The sequence below is a fragment of the Saccopteryx bilineata genome, chromosome 7 (genome assembly GCF_036850765.1).
Source record: "Saccopteryx bilineata isolate mSacBil1 chromosome 7, mSacBil1_pri_phased_curated, whole genome shotgun sequence".
NCBI classification, from domain to species: Eukaryota; Metazoa; Chordata; class Mammalia; order Chiroptera; family Emballonuridae; genus Saccopteryx; species Saccopteryx bilineata.
In genome coordinates this window covers 21,728,946-21,742,850 of record NC_089496.1, presented here as the reverse complement: position 1 = coordinate 21,742,850, position 13,905 = coordinate 21,728,946, and the positions used below count along the sequence as shown (strand labels likewise).

At 35.1% G+C, this 13,905-nt stretch overlaps 1 protein-coding gene across 5 annotated transcripts in view; it reads right to left on the bottom strand.

Moving 5' to 3' along the window:
• CDK14 (cyclin dependent kinase 14) overlaps positions 1-13,905 on the bottom strand; it is a 635,411-nt gene that overhangs the window by 367,717 nt on the left and 253,789 nt on the right. The window lies entirely within an intron of this gene.

The window sequence follows — 13,905 nt, the reverse complement described above, 5'->3', positions numbered from 1 at the left end:
TTTTTGCCCCTTGAACTCTTCATCCCAAATCAGGCCCTCCGTTATAGGCAGTTTTTGTTCCATTTAGCATAATATAATTCACAGGTCATCACGATATTTACCTAAAGAGGTGAGAGGAGGGGAGGAGAAGAAAGAAAAAAGAAGGAAATAAATCATTACTTTTTTTGTGTGGAGTGTTTTGCTTCTTTTTTTTCCCCCTTTTTATTCTTTATTAATTCTAATTAACAATATCAACAAGACCACCTTCAGATGCCAATAAGAAAAAGGAAATCGAATATTATGGATACAAAAGATAGAGAGGTAACACAAATAGATGTGGAAAAATCTATGGAGAAAAGATTTAACATACTGGAAGCCTTGGAGCCAAATGACAGAGAATTTAAAATAGAAATCTTAAAAATACTCAGAGATATACAAGAAAACACAGAAAGGCAATTTAGGGAAATCAGAAAACAACTCAACGATCACAAAGAATATATTACCAAGGAAATTGAAACTATAAAAACAAATCAAACAGAAATGAAAAACTCAATTCACGAACTGAAAAACGAGATAACAAGCTTAGCTAATAGAACAGCCCAGATAGAAGATAGGATTAGTGAAATAGAAGACAAACAACTTGAGGCACAACAGAGAGAAGAAGAAAGAGACTCAAAAATAATAAAAAACGAGAAAGCCCTACAGGAATTGTCTGACTCCATCAGAAAGAATAACATAAGAATAATAGGTATATCAGAGGGAGAAGAGAAAGAAAATGGAATGGAGAATATACTCAAACAAATAATAGACGAGAACTTCCCAAGCCTGTGGAAAGAACTAAAGCCTCAAATTCAAGAAGCAAAGAGAACACCGAGTTTTCTTAACCCCAACAAACCCACTCCAAGGCATATCATAATGAAGATGACACAAACCAATGACAAAGAAAAAATTCTCAAGGCAGCCAGGGAAAAGAAGAATACAACATATAAAGGAAGATCTATTAGATTATCATCAGACTTCTCAGCAGAAACTCTACAAGCTAGAAGAGAGTGGATCCCAATATTCAAAGCCCTGAAAGAGAGAAACTTTCAGCCAAGAATATTATACCCATCAAAGATATCCTTCAAGTACGAAGGAGATATAAAAATATTCACAAATACAGAAAAGATGAGAGAATTTATCATCAGAAAGCCCCCACTCCAGGAAATACTAAAGGGGGTTTTCCAACCAGATTCAAAGAACAAAAGAAAACAAAACCACAAGTAATACCTCCACCAAGAAAACAATAAAACCAAACTTAAACTGTGACAACAAAAAAAAAAGGGGGGGGGGAGAAAGGATGAAGATTAACAGTAGCAAAGGACGATGAAGCGCAGAAATACTCATAAGACAGGGTACTACAATGAATATGGTAGGTATGCTTTTCATTACTTAATGGTAACCACCCTTGAAAAAACCACCACAAAAACACTTGACTTAAAAAAGGTAGCAACAGAAGAAAGAAGTATGGAATACAAAAACAAACAATAGAAAAACAAAAGAGAAGAATCAAACAAGATACAAAACTAACAGAAAGCAATTTATAAAATGGCAATAGGGAACCCACAAGTGTCAATAATAACACTAAATGTAAATGGATTAAACTTACCAATAAAAAGACACAGAGAAGCAGAATGGATTAAAAAAGAAAACCCAACTGTATGCTGCCTACAAGAAACTCATCTAAGCAACAAGGATAAAAACAAATTCAAAGTGAAAGGCTGGAAAACAATACTCCAAGCAAACAACATCCAAAAAAAAGCAGGTGTAGCAATACTCATATCTGATAATGCTGACTACAAGACAGAAAAAGTACTCAGAGACAAAAATGGTCATTTCATAATGATTAAGGGGACATTGAATCAAGAAGACATAACAATCCTTAATATATATGCACCAAACCAAGGAACACCAAAATATGTAAGACAGCTACTTATTGACCTTAAAACAAAAACTGACAAAAATACAATCATACTTGGAGACCTCAATACACCGCTGACGGCTCTAGATCGGTCATCCAAACAGAGAATCAATAAATATATAGTGGCCTTAAACGAAATACTACAACACCTGGATATGATAGACATCTACAGGACACTTCATCCCAAAGCGACAGAGTATACATTTTTCTCTAGTGTACATGGAACATTCTCAAGAATTGACCATATGTTGGGCCACAAAGACAATATCAGCAAATTTAGAAAAATTGAAATTGTACCAAGCATATTCTCTGATCATAAACCCTTGAAACTAGAATTCAACTGTAAAAAAGAGAAGGAAAAACCCACAAAATTATGGAAACTAAACAACATACTTCTAAAAAATGAGTGGGTCAAAGAAGAAATAAGCGCAGAGATCAAAAGATATATACAGACAAATGAAAATGAAAATACGACATATCAGAATCTCTGGGATGCAGCAAAAGCAGTAATAAGAGGAAAGTTCTTATCACTTCAGGCCTATATGAACAAACAAGAGAGAGCCGAAGTAAACCACTTAAGTTCACACCTTAAGGAGCTAGAAAAAGAAGAACAAAGACAACCCAAAACCAGCCGAAGAAAGGAGATAATAAAAATCAGAGCAGAAATAAACGAAATAGAGAACAGAAAAACTATAGAAAAAAATCAATAAAACAAGGAGCTGGTTCTTTGAAAAGATCAACAAAATCGACAAACCCTTGGCAAGACTCACCAAGGAAAAAAGACACAGGACTCAAATAAATAAAATCCAAAATGAAAGAGGAGAAATCACCACAGACATCATAGATATACAAAGAATTATTGTAGAATACTATGAAAAACTATATGCCACCAAATACAACAATCTAGAAGAAATGGATAAATTCCTAGAACAATACAACCTTCCTAAACTGAGTCATGAAGAAGCAGAAAACCTAAACAGACCAATCAGCAGGGAGGAAATAGAAAAACTATTAAAAACCTCCCCAAAAATAAAAGTCCAGGCCCATACGGTTATACTAGTGAATTCTATCAAACATTCAAAGAAGACTTGGTTCATATTCTACTCAAAGTCTTCCAAAAAATTGAAGAAGCAATACTTCCAAACACATTTTATGAGGCCAACATAACCCTCATACCAAAACCAGGCAAGGATGGCACAAAAAAAGAAAACTACAGACCAATATCTCTAATGAATACAGATGCTAAAATACTAAACAAAATACTAGCAAATCGAATACAACAACATATTAAAAAAATAATACATCATGATCAAGTGGGATTCATCCCAGAATCTCAAGGATGGTTCAACATATGTAAAACGGTTAACGTAATACACCATATCAACAAAACAAAGAACAAAAACCACATGATCTTATCAATAGAAGCAGAAAAGGCTTTCAATAAAATACAACACAATTTTATGTTTCAGACTCTCAACAAAATGGGTATAGAAGGAAAATATCTCAACATGATAAAGGCCATATATGATAAACCATCAGCCAACATCATATTAAATGGCGTAAAACTGAGGACTTTCCACCTTAAATCAGGAACAAGACAGGGTTGTCCACTCTCTCCACTCTTATTTAACGTGGTGCTAGAAGTTCTGGCCAGAGCAATCAGACAAGACAAAGAAATAAAAGGCATCCATATCGGAAAAGAAGAAGTAAAGGTATCACTTTTTGCTGATGATATGATCCTATACATCGAAAACCCAAAGGACTTCACAAAAAGATTACTAGAAACAATAAACCAATACAGTAAGGTCGCAGGATACAAAATCAACATACAAAAGTCCATAGCCTTTCTATATACCAACAATGAAATATTAGAAAACGAACTCAAAAAAATAATCCCCTTCACGATTGCAACAAAAAAAATAAAATACCTAGGAATAAACATAACAAAGAATGTAAAGGACCTATATAACGAAAACTACAAGGCATTGCTAAGAGAAATAGAAAAAGACACAATGAGATGAAAAAATATTCCTTGTTCTTGGATAGGAAGAATAAATATAATTAAAATGGCCATATTACCCAAAGTAATATATAAATTTAATGCAATTCCCATCAAAATTCCTATGACATTTTTTAAAGAAATGGAACAAAAAATCATCAGATTTATATGGAACTATAAAAAACCCCGAATAGCTAAAGCAATCCTAAGGAAAAAGAATGAAGCTGGGGGCATTACAATACCTGACTTTAAACTATATTATAGGGCCACAATAATCAAAACTGTATGGTATTGGCAGAAAAATAGACACTCAGACCAATGGAACAGAATAGAAAGCCCAGAAATAAAACCACATATATATGGTCACATAATCTTTGATAAGGGGGCCAACAACACAAAAGGGAGAAAAGAAAGCCTCTTCAACAAATGGTGTTGGGAAAACTGGAAAGCCACATGCAAAAGAATGAAACTCGACTACAGCCTGTCCCCGTGTACTAAAGTTAATTCAAAATGGATCAAAGACCTAAATATAAGATCTGAAACAATAAAGTACATAGAAGAAGACATAGGTACTAAACTCATGGACCTGGGTTTTAAAGAACATTTTATGAACTTGACTCCAATGGCAAGAGAAGTGAAGGCAAAGATAAATGAATGGGACTACATCAGAATAAAAAGTTTTTGCTCAGCAAGAGAAACTGATATCAAAATAAACAGACAGCCAACTAAATGGGAACTGATATTTTCAAACAATAGCTCAGATAAGGGCCTAATATCCAAAATTTACAAAGAACTCATAAAACTCAACAACAAACAAACAAACAATCCAATAAAAAAATGGGAAGAGGACATGAACAGACACTTCTCCCAGGAAGAAATACAAATGACCAACAGATATATGAAAAGATGCTCATCTTCTTTAGTTATTAGAGAAATGTCAATCAAAACTGCAATGAGATACCACCTCACACCTGTTAGATTAGCTATTATTAACAAGACAGGTAATAGCAAATGTTGGAGAGGCTGTGGAGAAAAAGGAACCCTCATCCACTGTTGGTGGGAATGTAAAGTAGTACAACCATTATGGAAGAAAGTATGGTGGTTCCTCAAAAAACTGAAAATAGAACTACCTTATGACCCAGCAATCCCTCTACTGGGTATATACCCCCAAAACTCAGAAACATTGATACATAAAGACACATGCAGCCCCATGTTCATTGCAGCATTGTTCACAGTGGCCAAGACATGGAAACAACCAAAAAGCCCGTCAATAGATGACTGGATAAAGAAGATGTGGCACATATACACTATGAAATACTACTCAGCCATAAGAAATGATGACATCAGATCATTTACAGCAAAATGGTGGGATCTTGATAACATTATACGGAGTGAAATAAGTAAATCAGAAAAAAACAAGAACTACATGATTCCATACATTGGTGGAACATAAAAATGAGACTAAGAGACATGGATAAGAGAGTGGTGGTTACCAGGGGTGGGGGGAGGGAGGATACAGAAGGGAGGGAGGGAGTTAGGGGGAGGGGGAGGGGCACAGAGAAAACTAGACAGAGGGTGACGGAGGACAATCTGACTCTGGGTGAGGGGTATGCAACATAATTTAATGACAAGATAACCTAGACATGTTTTCTTTGAATATATGTACCCTGAATTATTAATGTCATCCCATTAACATTAATAAAAATTTATTTAAAAAAATAAAATAAAATAAAATAAAAAAACAACAAATGACTCAACAAGAGAAATCCTCAGAAAAAGAGCTGAGTGAGACAGATATAAGCAAACTACTGGAGGCAGAGTTTAGAATAATGGATATTAAAATGCTGAAAGGCCTAAGAACAACAATGGATTGTCACAGTGAGCACATAAATAAAAAAATAACAAGTATTAAAAAGAACATTAAATAATAAAGAAGAACCAGTCAGAAATGACAAATACAATATATGATATGAAGACTATACTAGAAGCAATTAAAATCAGGCTGGATGAAGCATAAGATCAAATCAGCAATTTAGAAGACAAGATAAATAAAAACACAGAAGCAGAGCAGAAAAAGAAAGAATGAAAATATCTAAGGAAACTCTAAGAGAGCTCTGTGACAACATGAAGAGAAATAACATCCGCACCATAGGGGTTCCTTAAGAAGAGGAGAAAGAACAAGGGTTAGAAACCTTGTTCAATCAAATCATAGCTGAAAACTTCTTTAAATTGATGCAGGAAGAAGTCACACAAGTTCAAGAAACACAGAGAACTCCATTAAAGGGAAACACAAAGAAATCCACACCAAGACACATCATAATTAAAATAGCAAAGCTAAGAGATAAAGAGAAAATATTAAAAGCTGCTAGAGAAAAAAAATCTATCACCTAAAAAGGAGCCACCATAAGGATGACATCTGACTTCTCAACAGAAACACTTGAGGCCAGAAGGGAATGGCAAGAAATATTCAAAGCAATGCAGAACAGAACCTACAACCAAGACTACTTTATCCAGCATGGCTATTGTTTAAAATCTAAGGAGAAATAACAAGCTTCCCAGACAAAACAAAACAAAAACAAACAAAAACAAACAAAAAAAAACCCTCAAGAAATTCCTTACAACAAAACAAAGGCTGCAAGAAATGGTAAGGGGATTGTTGTAAACAGAACAAAGGGGGAAAAGAATATAGCAAAAGAGAAATATAGCTTTAAAGAACAAAATGGCAATAATGAACTACATATCAATAATAACCTTAAATGTAAATGGACTAAATGATCCAATCAAAAGAAATACAGTAGCGGCACAAATAAGAAAACAGGACCCATACATATACTGTCTACAAGAGATACACCTCAAAACAAAAGATACACATAAACTAAAGATAAAAGATTAAAAAAATATTTCATGCAAATGGAAATTTAAAAAAGCTGGGGTAGCAATACTTATGTCAGATAAAATAGACTTTAAAACAAAGAATATAGTAAGAGATAAAGAAGGTCACTACATAATGATAAAAGGAGCAATCCAACAGGAAGATATAAGCATCATAAATATCTACACACCTAATATAGGAGCACCTAAATATATAAAGCAGACTTCGATGGATATAAAGGGTGAGATCAAAGGTAATACTATAACAGTAAAAGATTTCAATACCCCACTAACATCACTAGATAGATCCTCAACAAAGAAAATTAACAAAAAAACAGCAGACTTAAGGGACACATTAGATCAGCAGGATTTACTAGATATCTTCAGAACCTTTCACCCTAAAGAAGCAGAATATACATTCTTTTCAAGTGCTCATGGAACATTCTCCAGGATAGACCACATGTTAGGGCACAAAAGCAGTCTCAACAAATTTAAGAAGATTGAAATCATATCAAGCATTTTCTCTGATCACAATGGCATGAAACTAGAAATCAGCCACAACAGAAAAACTGAAAAATACTCAAACACATGGAAACTAAATGGCATGTAATTAAATAACAATGAAATCAAAGAAGAAATAAAAAAAATTCCTACAAAAGAAAGATAATGAACATAAAACTACTCAAAATTTATGGAACACAGCAAAAACAGTCCTGAGAGAGAAGTTCATAGCACTACAGGCATTCATTAAGCTTGAGAAAGCTCAAATAAACAACCTAACCCTGCATCCAAAAGAACTAGAAAAAGAACAGTAAGTAAAGCCCAGAGGAAGTAGAAGGAAGAAAATAATAAAGATCAGAGCAGAAATAAATGACATAGAGGCTAAAGAAATAATACAGAGGATCAATGAAACCAAGAGCTATTTCTTTGAAAAGGTAAACAAGATTGATGAACGTTTAACGAGATTCACCAAGAAAAGAAGAGGACTCAAATAAAATTAGAAACGAGAGTGGAGAAATAACAAGTGACACAACAGAAATACAAAATATTGTAAGAAAATACTATGAAGAACTGTACGCCAAAAATTAAAAACCTATGTGAAATGGACAAATTCCTTGAAATATATAATCATCCAAAAGTCAATCTGGAAGAATCAGAAAACCTTAACAGACCAATTACAACAAATGAGATTGAAATAGCTATCAAAAAACTCCCAAAAAAGAAAAGTCCTGGGCCTGATGGCTTCACAAGTGAATTTTACCTAATATTCAAAGAAGAACTAACTCCTATTCTTCTCAAGCTATTTCAAAAAATTCAAGAGGAAGGAAGACTTCCAAGCTACTTTTATGAGGTGAGCATAATTCTGATTCCAAAACCAGGCAAAGATAACACAAAGAAAAACAATTATAAGCCAATATCCCTGATGAATTTAGATGCTAAGATCCTCAACAAAATTTTGGCAAACCAGATCCAGTAATACATGAAAAAAAATCATACATCATGATCAAGTGGGATTTATTCCAGGGAGGCAAGGATGGTACAACATTCGTAAATCAATCAACGTGATTCACCACATAAACAAAAGGAAGGAGAAAAACCACATGATAATTTCATTAGATGCAGAAAAAGCATTTGATAAAATCTAGAACCCATTTATGATCAAAACTCTCAGCAAAGTGGGAATACAGGGAACATACCTCAACATGATAAAGGCCATCTATGAAAAACCCACAGCCAACATCATAATTAATGGACAAAATTTAAAAGAAATCCCCCTAAAATCAGCAACAAGGCAGGGATGCCCCCTTTCACCACTTTTATTCAACATAGTACTGAAAGTCCTAGCTACAGCCATCAGACAAGAAAAAGAAATAACAGGCATCCAAATAAGAAAAGAAGAAGTAAAACTATCATTATTTACAGATGATATGATACTGTATATAGAAAACCCTAAAGTTTCAGTCAAAAAACTACTGGACTTGATAAATGAATTCAGCAAGGTGGCAGGATATAAAATTAATACACAGAAATCAGAGGCATTTTTATACACGAACAATGAAATATCAGAAAGAGAAATTAAGAAAACAATCCCCTTCACTATTGCAAAAAAAAATAAAATAAAGTACCTAGGAGTAAATTTAACCAAGGCGCTTAAAGACTTGTACTCAGAAAATTATAAAACATTGATAAAAGAAATCAAGGAATACACAAACAAGTGGAAGCATATACCGAGTTTATTGTTAGGAAGAATAGACATCATTAAAATGTCTATATTACCCAAAGAAATTTATAAATTCAATGCAATACCAATTAAAATACCAATGACATACTTCAAAGATATAGGACACAAATTCCAAAAATTTATATGGAACCAAAAAAGAACACGAATACCCTCAGCGATCTTGAAAAAGAATAATAAAATGGGAGGTATCACACTTCCTGATATCAAGTTATACTACAAGGCCATTGTATTCAAAACATCTTGGTACTATCATAAGAACAGGCATATGGATCAATGGAACAGAATAGAGAACCCAGAAATAAACCCACACCTTTATGGACAATTGATATTTGACAAAGGAGGTAAGAGCATACAATAGAGTAAAGACAGTCTGTTTAACAAATGGTGTTGAGAAAACTGGACAGCTACCTGCAAAAAAATGAAACTAGACCACCAAATTACACCATACACAAAAATAAACTCAAAATGGATAAAGGGCTTAAATGTAAGCTGTGAAACCGTAAGCATCTTAGAAGAAAACATAGGCAGTAAGCTCTCCGACATCTCTCACACAAATATATTTGCTGATTTATCTCCACAAGCAAGTGAAATGAAAGACAGGATAAATAAATGGGACTATATCAAACTAAAAAACTTTTGCACAGCTAAAAATAATAGGAACAGAATAAAAAGACAAACTACACAATGGGAGAACATATTTGACAATACATCTGATAAGGAGTTAATAACCAAAATTTATAAAGAATTTGTAAAACTCAACACCAGGAAGACAAATAATGCAATAAAAAAATGGGCACAAGAAATAAATAGATACTTCTCCAAAGAGGACATACAGATGGCCAATAGACAGATGAAATAATGTTCAACATCACTAATCATTAGAGAAATGCAAATTAAAACCACAATGAGATATCACCTCACACCAGTCAGAATGGCACTCATCAACAAAACAACACAGAATAAGTGCTGGTGAGGATGTGGAGAAAAGGGAACCCTCCTGCACTGCTGGTGGGAATGCAGACTGGTGCAGTCACTGTGGAAAACAGTATGGAGATTCCTCAAAAAACTAGAAATGGAACTGCCCTTTGACCCAGCCATCCACTTATAGGAATATATCCCAAGGACACCATATCACCGACTGTAAAAAGAAATGCACCCCCATGTTCATGGCAGCATTGTTCACAATAGTGAAGATCTGGAAACAGCCCAAGTGTCCGATAGTGGACAAGTGGATTAAAAAGGTGTGGTACATATATACTATGGAATACTATGGGACCATGAAAAAGAAAGAAATATTACAGTTTGCAAGAATATGGGTGGACCTGGAAACTATTATGTTGAGTGAAATAAGCCAGGCAGAGAATGAAAAGTATCATATGACCTCACTCATTTGGGGAATCCAAGAAGAATGTGAACTGAAAAATGGAATTAAACTGAAGGGAAGGGGGGAGGGAGCTGTTGGGAGGGGGGTAAGGGAGATGTTGAGGTGAATACGGGGGTGAGGGGATGCTTTTGGAGAGACACTAGAATCTATGTACACACAGTAAATAAATTAATTAAAAAAATAAAAATTAAAAAAAAAGTTTAGGGTCTAAGAACTGGGTGCGTCTTATCCAATGTTGTAGATATTTTTTACTTGCATTTCCCATTTTTTCGCGCTCATGTTGAAGACAGTGATTCATCATCAGACACAGATGAGGATAAGCTAACGGATGGGATTTATGACAGTGATGAGGAGTTGTAAGAATTTTATGATGAATAAAACTTGAGTTCAATAACTTTATGTAATACATTTTCTTTTCAAATTTCGGGCCCCCAAATGAAGGTGCATCTTACATGGGAGCATCTTCTACATGGCACAGTACGGTACTGCACTCAAGATCTTCTTATGTACAGAAAGTTGTGCAAAGAGGGCTGTTGAAGAAAAAAGAGTTTTCTTTCCCTCTCTGACCAGAGGCTCAACCTCTGTAAAGCTGTAAAAATAAACAGGAGGGACAATATTGCAGTTAGGATTCAGGGTTAGATGGGTCTGAGTCTTACATGCAACAAGACCTGGAGAACTTAGTATCTTTAATCCTTGGGTTTTCCTTTGCAAAGTGGTGATATTCATAGTTCTGTAAGGTTTCTGAGAACATCAAAGGAATAATGACTGCAAAGCACAGTGCTCAGCATAAAACTCTATAAATTTTAGCTGTTGGTCTTTAGCATTGTCTTTATACTTGTCTAACATTCTTTCACTTCCCTTTCTGACCCCTCACCTGTTATCCCAAGCTCACAGTGTACTTCTGTCCCCTGCCCTGTGTTCCTCACCTAGATCTGCTCTGATTTCCAAGGCATTTCATGCTTTGAAATTACTATTGCCTTTCCACTGCCATAAAACATTAAGAAAAGAATAGAATTTATTTATTCTAGATACTGTGAGAAAAGCGAGCTGATTAATTCCATTCAAGTATGTAATAACCTCAAGATATCAGTATATATACAAATAACAAGCAATCAAAAACCAATGTGCATAAATAAAAACTTCAGGAAATACTCAGGGAAGTTACTTTTGCACTGGGTAATTCACACCTTCCCCACTCTAACTGAGAAGACTCTGGTAAGAAATTTCCACAGCCTGGACCTGTTCCCTACCAGCCTCCCTCCCCAACTCGAATTTCAGAGATTTGGTGAAACACTGTGTTTAAAATAAACAAAAACCAGACAAATAAACTTCAGTTGTAGCTGCAAAAAGTGCTTCACCAGAAAGAGAAAAAGGATGGATGAATAAAAAATGACAGAAAGGTAGAAGGGAGAAAGACCAAGAAGCAATGGGAATGGAATGAAACAGTAGAGAAGAGAACTCAAGAGGCAAGGCAGGGCAGTCAGAGCCATAGTAACACAAGCTCGCCTCCTTCTCTGAAGGAGAACAGGTTCATCTATCTATGTCTTAGCTTGCGCAGAGAAGTTAGGAATGAAATGTTGCTGGTAAAGCACTGCATATGTGCATGCTACTATGTGGTTGATTTAAGAGGACCTGGGGCCAAAGAAAATTTCATTCATACAAAAAAGAATGATTGTTTAAAAGTCAGTCTCAATCAGGCCCTGGCCGGTTGGCTCAGCGGTAGAGCGTCGGCCTGGTGTGCGGGGGGGACCCGGGTTCGATTCCCGGCCAGGGCACATAGGAGAAGCGCCCATTTGCTTCTCCACCCCCACCCCCTCCTTCCTCTCTGTCTCTCTCTTCCCCTCCCGCAGCCAAGGCTCCATTGGAGCAAAGATGGCCCAGGTGCTGGGGATGGCTCCTTGGCCTCTGCCCCAGGCGCTAGAGTGGCTCTGGTCACTGCAGAGCGATGCCCGGGAGGGGCAAAGCATCACCCCCTGGTGGGTAGAGCGTAGCCCCTGGTGGGCGTGCCGGGTGGATCCCTGTTGGGTGCATGCGGGAGTCTGTCTGACTGTCTCTCCCCGTTTCCAGCTTCAGAAAAATACAAAAAAAAAAAAAAAAAAAGTCAGTCTCAATCAATTAGCAAACATTTGAGAGTGAATTTCTTTCCTTTTATGTGACAACTTCCACAGAAAATCATTAAATGACATACGATCTGTTATGCACCTTTTAGTCTCACAAACATACTTAATTTTCTTTTAAGATTTAGAGGCTGTCTTTTCACATTACTTTTGTTGGTTTATCACTGTTACTGATTTTAGAGGTCAAATTACTTTTCTTTTTAATTTAATTATCCAATTTTGGGAGGGGGACAAGTACACTTTTGAAATATCTTCTACAGAGCGTGACAAAAGTTAGTTGTATACTAAGAAAAAAAATCTAGAGTTAATTGAAATGTTGCAACTAGACATGCTGGAAATATGAAACAAAAATCCTGTTCTAAATCAGCTGAATACATTATTGATTCCAACATCATCGATTAAACAAAAGAAGTTATATTTGCATTGATGTGTGAAGCTGCAGCCGTTCTTGGTAGCATGTAATATAGTCAACTGTTCAGCGTGAGTTGCGCGCTGCAGCCGCATTATCATATTATTCAAATGTAGCTATCATTTATATGTAAATAGACAAGATGAATGGCTTCTTCACAAGACAACTAAATGACAAATAGACACAGGCAGACATTAGTAAGATAAAAGTGTTACAAATATTCATTCCATTATATATTTTTAAGGAAAATTAAAAACTATTGCAAATTTTTCAAAAAGTAGTGTGGTAATTACAAATGGAATGTGAACACATTCACAATACCAACAGCTATTCTTAATAAAAGTCTCCGCCAATGTCATTTGTATCTTATAAATTACATGTTCTCAGATCCATCTGTGAAAATGGAGATGCTAATTATCATGGTTACATTTCATGACTTCACAGTTAAATGCTGAAGTGGGGCTACACAAATACCATATGTTTTTCTAAGAGAAATGAAGAAAGATTAATTATGAGTTCAAGTCCACGTCTTCTAGCAGTAATACTCCCAACACAATACGATCATTAAATTGTGTGTTATGCAAATTGGAAGTTTTAATTAATAGCTGAAATACCAAGTGAGAAGAAAAACCATGAAGTCTAAATTATAAGTATCAGGGTTTCCTCCACAATAAAAAAAAAGAATCCTAATAAAGGATGCTTTTGAAAAACGAAGTTAACCACCATCCCCCCCAAAAAAAAACCCCCCACATCTTTATTGTCTGTGAAATTCCCCTAATGGAATGATCGGCATCATGCTGTTTGATCTTATCTGATAAATTTAAAAATTATACTGTATCCTAGTAACAAATAGGTTATAAATAAAAAGTATATCTGATGAAAATTCAAATTAATATTTTTAAGGATTTTTCTTTAAGATAGATATCATTCAAAATTATGCAAAA